General features: G+C 46.9%; 1 long non-coding RNA gene across 1 annotated transcript in view; it reads left to right on the top strand.

Annotated features, from left to right (window-relative positions):
- The first annotated feature begins 13,882 nt into the window (after window positions 1–13,882).
- The window catches only part of LOC149469896 (uncharacterized), a 57,153-nt gene continuing 56,434 nt past the window's right edge, over window positions 13,883–14,601 (top strand). The window contains exon 1 of the long non-coding RNA XR_016311487.1: window positions 13,883–14,095. This is a non-coding gene — a long non-coding RNA (uncharacterized LOC149469896). The remainder of the gene's footprint in view (window positions 14,096–14,601) is intronic.

Genomic DNA, 14,601 nt, shown 5'->3' on the forward strand with positions numbered 1-14,601 from the left:
CAAAGCCGGTGACGGATCTCACCACAGCGCGGCAATGTGGGCACGCGCAAGGCAGGATCCGGGAGGACATCATATGATGCCCACCTAGATCGATGAAAGTTGTGTTCAGCCGTCATTTTGCTATTGGCTGGGTGGAAACTGGTTAAAGTTGTTGTAAGCCTAAGACATGAAATATGAACCAAGAGTAGTCCTCTATAGTGTTTACTTGTCTCAATCCAGTGCACTAAGTGTAATTTCTCTCTGCTACCTCCTTCCTCTGCTATAAGCATGAGTCATTTCTGACAAGTTTTCCCAACACCAAGAGAAAAAGGGAGGGACCTCCAGCAGATTGACAGCCTCAGCTCTGTTCCTGTGAGTTGTATGATGGGGGGGGGGGGGTCTGTTCCCTCCAATCAGCTCTAACAGCTCTCCTCACTGAGCTCTGCAGAATTTATTTTTAGCTCTCCTCCCATCTTTTTTCTGAACTCTCAGACAAACTGTATAAATTCTGGACTTTGAACAGATGTAGAGAAGAAAATACAGCAGATAAATGGGTACAACATATGTAAGAGGATAAGTTTCATCTCTGTGTATCACCTAAGGCTAGTCACTTTACTGGGTATATGCAAGGGTGTACAACCACTTTACCATTAACGCACAGTTAGATGCGTTTACAGGCATCAAATGTTTTTTATTTTTGTCAAAATGCTGCTGCTCCTGGACACACTGGCAGTGTTTTTTTTTATTTTGCCTCTAAATACCTCTAAATGCCTGTGTGTGCATGGACACATAGGCTAATTTAGAGGCAGTAAGAAAAACCCAGCCACCCCTAACAGCAGCATTAAAAACATGCACTGTGGATGAGGCCTGTATAATGCTCAGGATTGAATGCCTGAACACACTTTTGTGCATGTGCATAACTAAGGGCAATTTTTTTAGGGGGGGGGGGTAGAGTGTATAGCTCTTTTTTGGGGGTGGAGTATTAAAAATGGCCCTCCACAAACAGGATATTGCACTAAACTTGTAGGTAAATAAGAGAACCAGAACCTTTTCTATTTGGAAGAGTGAGACTGGTAACAAAGTTGGCAGTACCTCCACCCAGGAAAGGAACTCTGAACAGAGGGGATTCCTTTCCTGGGAAAATAACCAGTCATCTAATCAAAGTTATTGAGAACAGAGGATCTACTGTCCCCCCCATACAACATTAACCATGAGAAAATAGATGCGCACTAATATAGAAATAATGCAAGTGTTATGTAAGAAGAGATTACTAGTACATACTGTACGTCCAATGTACAAACAGGTATCAGAAAAGGGCCCAATAGGAGTCCTGGTGGAGGTATACACATAATTCTGGGTATATATAGTTATTAATAGAGATAACTCTAGATGAATGTTGTAGCAAAATCCAGTTGCAGGGGCCTCTGAGGATGATTGTGATGCAGCCTCGGTATTTGCGTCAAAGACGCGCAGACGAGATCTGCAATATTGGGGAGATCTTCCAACTGTTGTCCAACCAGCCTGGAACTCAGATTCTCACCAGCTGGAACCAACATGTTAGCCTTTCTACACTGCACTTTAGTCAGTCCCTAGTAGCTGCTAACCTGGTATGCAACAGGACCTCTAACTACCAGAAGTGGCCGTCAGATGCATAATCTGGGTCTAACCAATTCTGCTTATCAAACCCTATGCTAGAAATAGATACAGAATCCCAGACCAGAAGGGACAGGGTTAACTAAAATAACAGGAGCTGCATTTAACTAAAATAATAGGAGCCAGGGGCGGACTGACCATTTGGAAACTCGGGCACTGCCCGAGGGCCCGGGGTCAGTAGGGGGTCCCATGAGATGCTCCTGGTACCTTTTTCATAGGCTTTTTTGAGTATGGGCAAGGACACAGGGGCCACATGATCCCCTATTGCCCGGGGGCCCCATGAGTTGTCAGTCCCCATGAGCTATATATAAACTCTATTGCAATAAAAAGGTTCACCCACTAATGTACTGGAAGGTGAACACTACAGAAATACAATAGCACGGACCTAGCTATCTGGCACTGTGCATTTGAGATAACAACAATAGGACAGAGATTTGTCTGTCAAAAGGATTCAGCTCAAGAAATTATGGGCAGCTAGAGTTAGATATGTAATTTGCAATAAAGGTCTGCACACCACTATTAACTACACAACAACCAATCATATGTTATTATTTATGGTGCTCAAGCCTCTCAACAGTGTATCAATCTGTTAGTACAATAGTTTTTAATGTATAGCGTAAGCACACCACATAGCCAAACTGCTTTAGCAATACGTTTTTATTAGGCATTTACAGTACCTACATTTACAAAATCACCTAGCAGGTACAGAAAACCAAGTATGTCATCTAACATCAAGCATAAGGGCTCATGTACACAGCAGCTGCTAAACTGACGTTTAGGAGCTGTTCAGCGGTTTTTTCAGCAGCCCCTGAACTCTCCCTAATGTTTTCCTATGTGTCCATGTACACTATGTCGTTTACAGGCAGTTGAGTTTACAGTCGTTTTTTTGAACGCACCAAACTTGCGTTCAGGAGTAGATTTTACCAGCGTTTCAAACGCCAAACACTTGTAAACGCGTGTAAATGCTTGTAAACATGGTTAACCGCGTTTAGAAGCGTTTGCATTTAGAAGTGTTTTTTAACTGTTCCATGTCCAGATGCTGTCCAGAGCCTTTTTTCATCATCAGAAATGTATGCAAAGTGTTTTCCGTGTATTCAAATGGACCTAATACACCAGCGCAGTCAGTTCCAGGTTTTGCATGAAGGAAAAAATGGTAGAACGTGCTGCATTATGCTCATGATGGGATCCATAGTGAATACAACCAGAAAAGACAGGTCATCTCAATACATACTGCTCTCTCTGCTTGTGCTCTCTCTATTCCTCTCAAAATGTCTGAAATTGTTAATTTTTTACTATTTTTCAGTGCATTCTGGGCATTTGGGAGGGTCTCCTGAGGTTACCTTTTAAAAACGCTTCTAAGCGCAAACGCACTTAAACGCGCATAAACGCGGTATGCAGACGCAACTAAACTGATTTTTTTTAACCTACGTTTTCCAGCAGTCAGTTTCCATCGTTCAGAAGAGTTTTCCAAATGCCCCTTGTACATGAGCCCTAATACAACAAAGATGTACACCTCATTTCGTGAATAATAGCAAAGAACATGCATGCATATAGGTGCAATGAGCTACACTTAAATGTATAAGTACTGATGTTCAGAAATACAGGAATTCAATACCCAGAATAGAGTAAAAAAGTAAAGCTGGACCAGACCCTGGTGAAAAAAAGACAGGAGGAGGAAAAAAAATGAGCTATGAAAGGAGCCATAACTGATTTAATAAGCCATTTGCAGTTTCACTGTTCCAGCCGTGTGTATTTACATGTGCATGGCTTAATCTTTGAGACAAGCATATGCTACTGGCAGGATCAACCAGGTTGGTTGTTGTAATTGTAGCCCATTGCACCTATATGCATGCATGTTATTTGCTGTTATTCAACAATGAAGTGTACATCTTTGTTGTATTATGCTTTATGTTAGATGACATACTTGGTTTTTCTGTACCTGCTAGGTGATTGTATGTATTGTATATGCCTAATACAAACTTATTATTATACAGGATTTATATAGCGCCAACAGTTTGCTCAGCGCTTTATTGCTAAAGCAGTTTGGCTATGTGGTGTGCTTACTATATACATTAACAGCTAGAGTTAAACAGCCAGTACACAGGAACAATGACCTAATAGTCTCTGCTTCTGGTCTGGATAAAATACAGTATTGCAGTAATGCAAGCTGCTGTATGTGGACATGTGGTCTCTTCACTTACTCCCTCTGGGTTTTTTTCTAAGCCAGCCCCACCAGAGGCAAGAAGTGCCATTTTGCTTCTCCTGTGTTTAGAAAAGCTAAACACAGGAGTGACCATGTGAATAAGGCCTTAGGCCCCATTCACACCATAACCATTCCATGCGCGTTTCTGGCACTGCGTTCAAAACACACTACAGATGGGGTCTGCAACACTCCAAAATGCAGGTCCCAAAGTGTTTGCCTTCACCGATCACAGAAGTATCATGTGATCATCTGATTGCAGTGTGTTTTGGTGAAGTACGTTATGTGGTACAGTGCAATTTGAGCCCATTCAAAATGCTTTAGTACTGATCACTGTATTGGTGTCACTGGGGATGTCAGTAACACCAAGTCAGTTCCCCCCAGTGTCAGAATGCCCGCCGCAGTCCCGCTATAAGTCGCTGATCGCCACCCTTACTAGTAAAAACAAAAAAAAAATTAAAAATTCCATTATCTATACCTCCATTTGTAAACGCTATTACGTTCAAGTAAAGCAATTAATTTACATGTATTGGGATTTTATTTTTAGCAAAGACATGTAGCAGAATACATTTTGACCTAAATTTATGATGAAATTTGATTTTTTACATTTTGTTTACTGGACATGTTTAATAGCAAAAAGTCAAAAATATTGTTTTTTTTTTTCTCAAAACTGTCAGTCTTTTTTTTTATAGTGCAAAAAATAAAAAAAACACACAGGTGATCAAATACCACCGAAAGAAAGCTCAATTCATGGGGAAAAAAGGATGTAAATCTCATTTGGGTACAGCATTGCATGACCACGCAATCGTCAGTTAAAGTAACGCAGCGTCATAACGCAAAAAGTGACCTGGTCAGGAAGGGAGGAGTAAATCCTCTGGAGGACAAGTGGTTAATCTGTGTTGATCGACACAAACTCAATGCAAGAACACTCTAAAACCAGTTGTCTCTGTTCCCCATCCACCCCACACTAGTATGATGATGTCCATTGAGAAAAAACATAGGCATCTAACATTTCTATTCAGTGCAACGCACAAAAACGCATGTCGATGCAAAGTGCCTATCAAAGTACAAAACAAAAGTTAGTATTTTGACCTTTACTGTGGCCTGCATGGAAAAAACAATTCTAAAAATACAGTTCAATGCACAGTAAAACATAATGCAGTGTGCTATAATCCTAGATTGTAAGCTCCAAGGAGCAGAGCCCTCGTACCCCTCGTGTATTGTATTGTTACTGTATTGTCTCATGTACTGTCCCCCACTATAATGTACAGCGCTGAGCAAACTTTTTGGCGCTATATACTGTATTTTTGCTCCATAAAACGCACTTTTTTCCCCCAAAAAAAGGGGGGAAAATGTCAGTGCGTCTTATGGAGCGAATATAAAGCGGCCGGTCCGGTATTTCTGCCGCCACCATGTCAGCTGTTCTCTCCTGCAGGGCCTTACCTGTTCCTCGCTCCAGCGCTGCACAGTCTTCCCGCGCTGGCTTCTGTGACAGCCGGGTGCCCACTGCGCATGTGCTGTGCTTTGTGAATGATCCGGTGTCTTCTGGAAAACATGAAAGGTCCAAGAAGGTGCCGGGCCATTCACAAAGCGCAGCACATGCGCAGTGGACACCCGGCTGTCACAGAAGCCGGCCCAGGAAGAAGAGGGAAGGACAACTCCGCAGAAGTGGGAGCGGGTACCAGTCTCTGGTCATCCCCTGCACTGTCTGCAGTCTCTGGTCATCCCCTGCACTGTCTACAGTCTCTGGTCATCCCCTGCACTTCCTGCAGTCTCTGGTCATCCCCTGCACTGTCTGCAGTCTCTGGTCATTCCCTGCACTTCCTGCAGTCTCTGGTCATCCCCTGCACTGTCTGCAGTCTCTGGTCATCCCCTGCACTGTCTGCAGTCTCTGGTCATCCCCTGCACTGTCTGCAGTCTCTGGTCATCCCCTGCACTGTCTGCAGTCTCTGGTCATCCCCTGCACTGTCTGCAGTCTCTGGTCATCCCCTGCACTGTCTGCAGTCTCTGGTCATCCCCTGCACTGTCTGCAGTCTCTGGTCATCCCCTGCACTGTCTGCAGTCTCTGGTCATCCCCTGCACTGTCTGCAGTCTTTGGTCATCCCCTGCACTGTCTGCAGTCTCTGGTCATCCCCTGCACTGTCTGCAGTCTCTGGTCATCCCCTGCACTGTGTCCGTAGTCTCTGGTCATCCCCTGCACTGTGTCCGCAGTCTCTGGTCATCCCCTGCACTGTGTCCGCAGTCTCTGGTCATCCCCTGCACTGTGTCCGCAGTCTCTGGTCATCCCCTGCACTGTGTCCGCAGTCTCTGGTCATCCCCTGCACTGTGTCCGCAGTCTCTGGTCATCCCCTGCACTGTGTCCGCAGTCTCTGGTCATCCCCTGCACTGTGTCCGCAGTCTCTGGTCATCCCCTGCACTGTGTCCGCAGTCTCTGGTCATCCCCTGCACTGTGTCCGCAGTCTCTGGTCATCCCCTGCACTGTGTCCGCAGTCTCTGGTCATCCCCTGCACTGTGTCCGCAGTCTCTGGTCATCCCCTGCACTGTGTCCGCAGTCTCTAGTCATCCCCTGCACTGTGTGCGCAGTCTCTGGTCATCCCCTGCACTGTGTGCGCAGTCTCTGGTCATCCCCTGCACTGTGTGCGCAGTCTCTGGTCATCCCCTGCACTGTGTCCGCAGTCTCTGGTCATCCCCTGCACTGTGTCCGCAGTCTCTGGTCATCCCCTGCACTGTGTCCGCAGTCTCTGGTCATCCCCTGCACTGTGTCCGCAGTCTCTGGTCATCCCCTGCACTGTGTCCGCAGTCTCTGGTCATCCCCTGCACTGTGTCCGCAGTCTCTGGTCATCCCCTGCACTGTGTCCGCAGTCTCTGGTCATCCCCTGCACTGTGTCCGCAGTCTCTGGTCATCCCCTGCACTGTGTCCGCAGTCTCTGGTCATCCCCTGCACTGTGTCCGCAGTCTCTGGTCATCCCCTGCACTGTCTGCAGTCTCTGGTCATCCCCTGCACTGTCTGCAGTCTCTGGTCATTCCCTGCACTTCCTGCAGTCTCTGGTCATCCCCTGCACTGTCTGCAGTCTCTGGTCATCCCCTGCACTGTCTGCAGTCTCTGGTCATCCCCTGCACTGTCTGCAGTCTCTGGTCATCCCCTGCACTGTCTGCAGTCTCTGGTCATCCCCTGCACTGTCTGCAGTCTCTGGTCATCCCCTGCACTGTCTGCAGTCTCTGGTCATCCCCTGCACTGTCTGCAGTCTCTGGTCATCCCCTGCACTGTCTGCAGTCTCTGGTCATCCCCTGCACTGTCTGCAGTCTTTGGTCATCCCCTGCACTGTCTGCAGTCTCTGGTCATCCCCTGCACTGTCTGCAGTCTCTGGTCATCCCCTGCACTGTGTCCGTAGTCTCTGGTCATCCCCTGCACTGTGTCCGCAGTCTCTGGTCATCCCCTGCACTGTGTCCGCAGTCTCTGGTCATCCCCTGCACTGTGTCCGCAGTCTCTGGTCATCCCCTGCACTGTGTCCGCAGTCTCTGGTCATCCCCTGCACTGTGTCCGCAGTCTCTGGTCATCCCCTGCACTGTGTCCGCAGTCTCTGGTCATCCCCTGCACTGTGTCCGCAGTCTCTGGTCATCCCCTGCACTGTGTCCGCAGTCTCTGGTCATCCCCTGCACTGTGTCCGCAGTCTCTGGTCATCCCCTGCACTGTGTCCGCAGTCTCTGGTCATCCCCTGCACTGTGTCCGCAGTCTCTGGTCATCCCCTGCACTGTGTCCGCAGTCTCTGGTCATCTCCTGCACTGTGTCCGCAGTCTCTGGTCATCTCCTGCACTGTGTCCGCAGTCTCTGGTCATCTCCTGCACTGTGTCCGCAGTCTCTGGTCATCTCCTGCACTGTGTCCTCAGTCTCTGGTCATCTCCTGCACTGTGTCCGCAGTCTCTGGTCATCTCCTGCACTGTGTCCTCAGTCTCTGGTCATCTCCTGCACTGTGTCCGCAGTCTCTGGTCATCTCCTGCACTGTGTCCGCAGTCTCTGGTCATCTCCTGCACTGTGTCCTCAGTCTCTGGTCATCTCCTGCACTGTGTCCGCAGTCTCTGGTCATCTCCTGCACTGTGTCCTCAGTCTCTGGTCATCTCCTGCACTGTGTCCGCAGTCTCTGGTCATCTCCTGCACTGTGTCCGCAGTCTCTGGTCATCTCCTGCACTGTGTCCTCAGTCTCTGGTCATCTCCTGCACTGTGTCCTCAGTCTCTGGTCATCTCCTGCACTGTGTCCTCAGTCTCTGGTCATCTCCTGCACTGTGTCCTCAGTCTCTGGTCATCTCCTGCACTGTGTCCTCAGTCTCTGGTCATCTCCTGCACTGTGTCCTCAGTCTCTGGTCATCTCCTGCACTGTGTCCGCAGTCTCTGGTCATCTCCTGCACTGTGTCCGCAGTCTCTGGTCATCTCCTGCACTATGTCCGCAGTCTCTGGTCATCTCCTGTACTATGTCCGCAGTCTCTGGTCATCCCCTGCACTGTGTCCGCAGTCTCTGGTCATCCCCTGTACTGTGTCTGCAGTCCATTGGTTCAGAATATTTTTTTTTCTTGTTTTTTGCCTCTAAAACCTAGGTGCGTCTTATGGTCAGGTGCGTCTTATGGAGCGAAAAATACGGTAAATACTGTATAATAATAATAATAATATAAAACATGGTAACATGTATTGGCGGGCATGCTTTTTCTGTGTGAGTTTTTTGTGCGCTGTGGTGTAAACAAGAAGTCAGGGTCCAGGTGGTTTGCCCAGCCCGAGACACTGCAGGTTGTATAAAAAGCACTTGCAGGGTGCATGTTCAGGGGCGGACTGACAACTCATGGGGCCCCCGGGCAATAGGGGATCATGGGGCCCCTGTGTCCTTGCCCAAACTCAAAAAAGCCTATGAAAAAGGTACCAGGGACATCTCCTGGGGCCCCCTACTGACCCCGGGCCCTCAGGCAGTGCCCGAGTTTCCAAATGGTCAATCCGCCCCTGGGCATGTTAGACACCAGGGCATTAGAGGATCTTCTAATGCAGGCCATACATGGTTCGAATTCCAAACATTTTTCGTACAAAAATCGGACCTAAGAATAATTGGCCGATTTTCGTGGTTCCTCCCCATTTCGTTTATTGGGCATGCTGGAAAATTTGTAAAAAACGACCGATTTTCGAAGTCATTGGTGGCACCATCGCATTACAGAACGAACGACTTTTTGATTTTCGGAAAAATCGCTCGAATTCAAAACATGTATGGCCTGCATTAGAAATGTCATGGCAAGTCTGACATAGTAGGCAGTATTACTTTACAGGTTTTCATTATCAATGAATAGGGGTGCGCTGGAGTTGGGCCTTTACTAGCTTTCTGTGTAACAGTTTTTCTTTCAGACACTTTCTGAATGGCAGGGTTGTATGAAGAACAGGCACATATAAAGGGTTGCTGGGGATGCCTTCTGTCATACAACAGTGACCAAAGAGAAGTGTCTACAATCAGTGTGCATCCTGTGAAAACATAGAGGCTGGCCAACCTCCTCCTGTTAGGAGTGACTCCGGGGCAAAGACAAGAGCGCTTCCTCCTATTACAATCCATACCCCTCATACTAATAGGGATGAGCTAAATTCGCAGTCTTCATTCCCCTCAATTTTGGAAAAATCAGGAGATTTTGCCATTTCAGCGAAATGCATTGGTGGTCTGGTGGTTATTAAGGCTGTAAATGGCTAGCTGAGGGTTATAGAAGTTCATTTCACATATCCTAGACTCGACCTTTTGGCAAATTAGCGCATCATTATATTATGTTATTCTCAGAGGGAAAACACAGAAAACATAAATTCATTTAAAACAATAATACACACATACATAAAATACAAACACATACAAACAATACTAAGTAAGCGAACTAAACTACCCCAAATACACCACCCCAAATCAAGGAAAATGGCAAATTTTGCCTAAGCAGCTCAAAATGTGAGTAGAAATTTATCTTTCAGTTATGGCAAAAATGCACTAAAATACCTAATAAAATATTTGCGCTAAATGTAAGTGAGAATATATGTATCCTATATTTTAATTAATATTCTCACTATTGGTATATGCAAAAATCCACTATGGGTTTCACTCATCAGAAGACCTTCCTAATGTCAGGATTAGTATTGGGCTTTATGTTCGAGTCGAACGCAAGTTCAACTCGAACATTGGCCGTTCGTATGTTTGCTGAACACACAAACGGTTAGGGCATTTAGCAAGCTGTTTGCCCGTGGTGTCCTACAATCCACTGTGTCCTGACAGTGCATTGTGATTCGCCAAAGCAATGCACCTGACCACGGTGGTGGCGGCGGGCAAAATGATTGACGTTGGATCTACTTCGGGAGACATTTTTTAAATTTTAGTTTTTATTAAAGGATTTGTCAAAGACTGTCTCCTGTCTTTTTTACACTGCATTTTTTTTTTTGTGAATGGGTAGTGGTACCATGTACCGCATACTAATTCACATAGAGGGGGCATGATGCGGGGGCCCCTTGTTAAAGGGGACTTCCAGAGTTAGATAAGCCCCCCGCCCGCAGACCCTCACAACCACCGGCCAGAGTTGTGAGGAAGAGGCCCTTGTCCCCATCAACATGGGGACAGGACGCTTTGAGGGGAGGCTCCCTTGCCCCAAAGCACCCCCCCTTCATGTTGAGGGCATGTGGCCTGGTATGGTTCAGGGGGCGCTCACTCGTTCTCCTCCCCTTTCCTGACCTGCCAGGCTGCATGCTCTGATAAGATTCTGGTATGGATTTTGGGGGACCACCATTTTAAAAAAATCCATACCGGACCCAAAGGGCTTGATATGGATGGTAGGGGGGACCCCACACTGTTTTTAAAAAAAAAAAAAAAAGAATTGTCAGGAAATGCCGACAATAATTTTGACATTTAGCTGTAAGCAGGGAACCCCGCTGACAGCTGAAACATTAAAGAATGTTTCACTACTAAAATACCTCATGACTTAATAGTATAACTCATGCAGCATTTTAGTAGCTGAGCGGTATCTTACCGCATACTCAGATGTTGAACTTTTCATAGGTTTGAATGTTCAACCACGAACCGAACAGGGGGGTGTTTGGCCCACCAGTAGTCAGGATCACAAAATAAAAAATAGAAAAGTGGCCTTATGGGATTGTCACCTCCTACCTAACCCCCATTTCTTTCTTTACCAGCTTTATTTTTATTTAAATTTATTTTTTTTATAGTTTAGTATTTACTGTATAAGAAATTTGGGAATTTGGGCTAGTCTAATGGCTTTCTTTCATGGTGAAACCTGCTAGAGTTGATGGGGAGAAGCTGAGAGGGGTTGGGGATGTGTTAACTGAGTAAGAAGAGTGGAGCTTAATAGAGCTGTGGGAAAAAGTCAAAGATCTGCTTTACCATGCTATCTCCCTGCCAAAAGATGCAGAAGAAAGGAACAACAGCAGTCCATGTCATAAATAAAGTGCAGTGCATGCATTGTGCTGTTGGGATTAGGCTGTCAGTGCATCACATGATCAACAGTCGGGAGGGGTAAAGCTTGGGATCAGGAGGTCTTGTGGGTCTCCAAAAAGTGTAACCAGGGGATCTGTTGTGCAGGATTCAGGATTATCTGCAATGACACATCTATCACTACCCACGTTAGGGAGCGGCTGTATTGTGGGAACCCCTAAGCTCTGTACAACCAGGCAACAGGCATTTTCCACACTTTCATCCACAGTCAGTGAAGAGTCCATGAGCATGGTTTTGTTATTGTATTAGGGGGAAATAATTTGGATAGGGAAATAGGGATTATGGGATGCCCAGTTTGGCTTGAATCAATGAAGGGGGGACAACTTCCTTCCTATGTATAGAAACAGATCCTGGACTGTTCTTTTCCTTGAAAGCCTTCAGTCTTTGTGGATCAGTAGCAACAACCCTTCATGGGCGAGGAACTAGCAGCATGTCTTCTCACCCAGTAGACCAGGTCCCAGCTCCACAGCCTGCAGACACTACCAGCCCTCCTGGCTGCTCTAAAGATCTCCCGGGACAGGATAAAAGATTGAGTCCAGCGTGTCAGTCTTTCCAGTGGTGTATTTAGGTTTTGTGCTGCCCTGGGCAACACAAAAATCATCTGCACCCATGGACAATGACCAACACCCCCCCCCCTTCCTCCTCCTCCTGCAGAGAGAGCCTGACATTGACCAACAACACCCCTGCCTCCCACCTGGGAGAGACTTCCATTACCCCCCCCCCCCAGCAATAGAGAGAAAGACACTCATCTTCACAGCTCCTGACATCCCCAGGAACAAGAGTCAGGCTCTACATACACCACCAAGCACCCTGCAGCCTCTCTCAGATCTCACCTGGTTCCTATGGCATGCGTGTCTCTTCTTTTATCCTTTCTTCTGGGGGGGAGGTGCTGCCCCCCTGAAAAATGCCACCCTAGGCAAGTGGCTTGTTTGCCTTGTGGTAAATACGCCCCTCAGTATTTTCCCTTGTGGATCCCCAGGTGTGCTGATGTACTCAGTCTGTCCTCTTTGCTCCCACTGCTCCATGTTTTGATCCCATTCATGATGCACTGCTGAATGTATCCTCCCAGCCCAAGCCCAGCCTGGAGGCCAGCGTTCCCCCCCCCCAGACCTAGGGGACCCCTCCCAGGTACCGAGAGTAGTCTCCTCAGCACTCCATCTCACACCCAACTCCTCTGTCAGTCTGACTCTCCCATATTTATGGGCCAGTTTACCACGCTCCTAGAGCCTCAAAACCTGGGATTGGCCAGACTCCCATAAACAACCCCTCCTGCTTACTGACTTCTGGAAGGTTCCATGGTCCTCCAGAGTCAGGAGGAGGCGATAGAGCCACAGCCTGTTAAGTCATCCAGCTGACCTTCAATAACCCAACCTCAATCACAGACTCACACAGTTACCATGAGTCATACACAGTGATTTTACCTACAATACACTACACTATTCTAGTAGCACACTAGAGGGTGCTACACACATTAGTTGCTTCATAAGACATCTCTAATTTAGGATGTAGAGAGGGTCCAATGTGCAAGAGTTTGTTGGTAGTTGTTTGTTGCAGCTTCTTCTGCTGGTGAATGTACTGTGGGTTGATGCACAAGATTTGAAGCATCCTGTGCAATTGTGTTGACTTTGTTCTGGCATAGGATGAATTGCAAGGTCCATCTTGAAGGGTCAACGTAGGCTATCAAAATGATGATGGACTCCTTCCTCCATGGCTTCTTCAAAACTATGAGCTTAGCCAAAGCTGATGCTTTCTTTTCTTTTGGAGGACATTTACAGTAGCTGGGCTTTTGCCTGACAAGCTTGCATTTGGGAGGCTTGAGATTCTGCTTGTTTCCATGCTTTCATGGCTTGCACTTCAATGCCTGCTTTCCTCTCAATACAAAAAGCTTCCACCTTTGTTGGTTCTGTTTCAGTCCAGGCTGTGACAAGTTGACTACTTAGTGATGATTGCCGTGAGCAAGATCTTCGCAGTAATCACTGTGAATGGGTCCTTAACGATCTATAAGATGACTTAGAGTACCTTGAAGACGTAAAGTGGCAGAGCATGGTTTCATTCAGTTTTAATATCTTATCATTTATCAGTTACTTGGCCTCCAAAATTTGATGCGCCATTCTTTGCTAAGAGCAGTAAAGCTATTTAAGTGCAGACTCTTTTGTAATTATACTTGATAGGAGAGAAGAATATTTTTCTGACTGTACCTAAGAGGTTTCATAATCTCTTCAAAGTGTTGCACCCTTCTAGATAGGTGCTAGGTTTAGATTTAGTTGTTGTCACATAGTGTGACTGTAGTCAGTGTGGGTGTCATTATTGTTAGGTTAAAGTATAACTTGCACTTTGTAATCAGTACTGCTGTGTTCTGCCAGTTAGGTCTGCTATGTGATAATCTGCTGCCAGGCTGATACCTCCCTCTGCATCCAGAACGTTTGAGAAGATACTGAATCATAAGTGTGGAGCTATGCAGATAGCAGCATGAATATTGATACAGTTCTGACCCAACCCAGAGAGACTGGCTCTAAAGGCATGCTGGGTAACTGTACATATTCTGTGAGTACACTGGGTTCCGGGTCTTTTCCTTTACATGATTGGTCCAGCCTGGAGGGGGCATGCTGTCCTCCCAGGCAACTGCTGCTATGTGGACTCAGGTGGGCGACCTCAGGGCCTGCGTGCTGAGACCTGGATACTGCTAAAGATGACTGAGGGGCCATCTACTGATGGTCTGGTCTGGTATCATGGAGGAAGGCAACCAGCTGTTCTTGGCCTTGTGAGTACAGACCTATAAAGCATCTTAGAGATTTTGTGCTGCTTTAACCCCTTTGATGCTAGGTTGTCAGCTGTGGGTCTAGCTAAAGGGGACACCTGCTAGTGTGCTGAAGAGCTGTCCTCTTTCTTAAAAAAAGGATATTGCTCTTGGGGCTTTAAGAGAAAGAGTCACTACTACTGTTATTACCACTTATCCCCTTGGCGCCGGCGCCTCCCGACCCTTTAAGGGTTTCAGAAGCTGGGAGGCGGGGCGGGGTTTTAGGGTCATGTGACCACCGTGATTCGCCATCACAACAGGCACATGATCGGGAAAGGTCCCGATCGAAAGAGGAGATCGGGACATTTCTGTGAGTACCAGACATGTGTGCTGGGAGCGCGCAGGGCGCATGCTCTCAGCACATATGTTTTTTTAATTGCACACAAATGTGTGTCCGCTCGGCATCAAGGCCCAGACGCTGGGAGGCCGCACATTTGTGAAGAGGTTAAAGTTGAAGTCCACGGTTTGTT

The sequence above is a fragment of the Staurois parvus genome, unplaced genomic scaffold (genome assembly GCF_062004578.1).
Source record: "Staurois parvus isolate SC_StPar_1 unplaced genomic scaffold, SC_StPar_1.0 ptg000058l, whole genome shotgun sequence".
Classification (NCBI taxonomy): Eukaryota; Metazoa; Chordata; class Amphibia; order Anura; family Ranidae; genus Staurois; species Staurois parvus.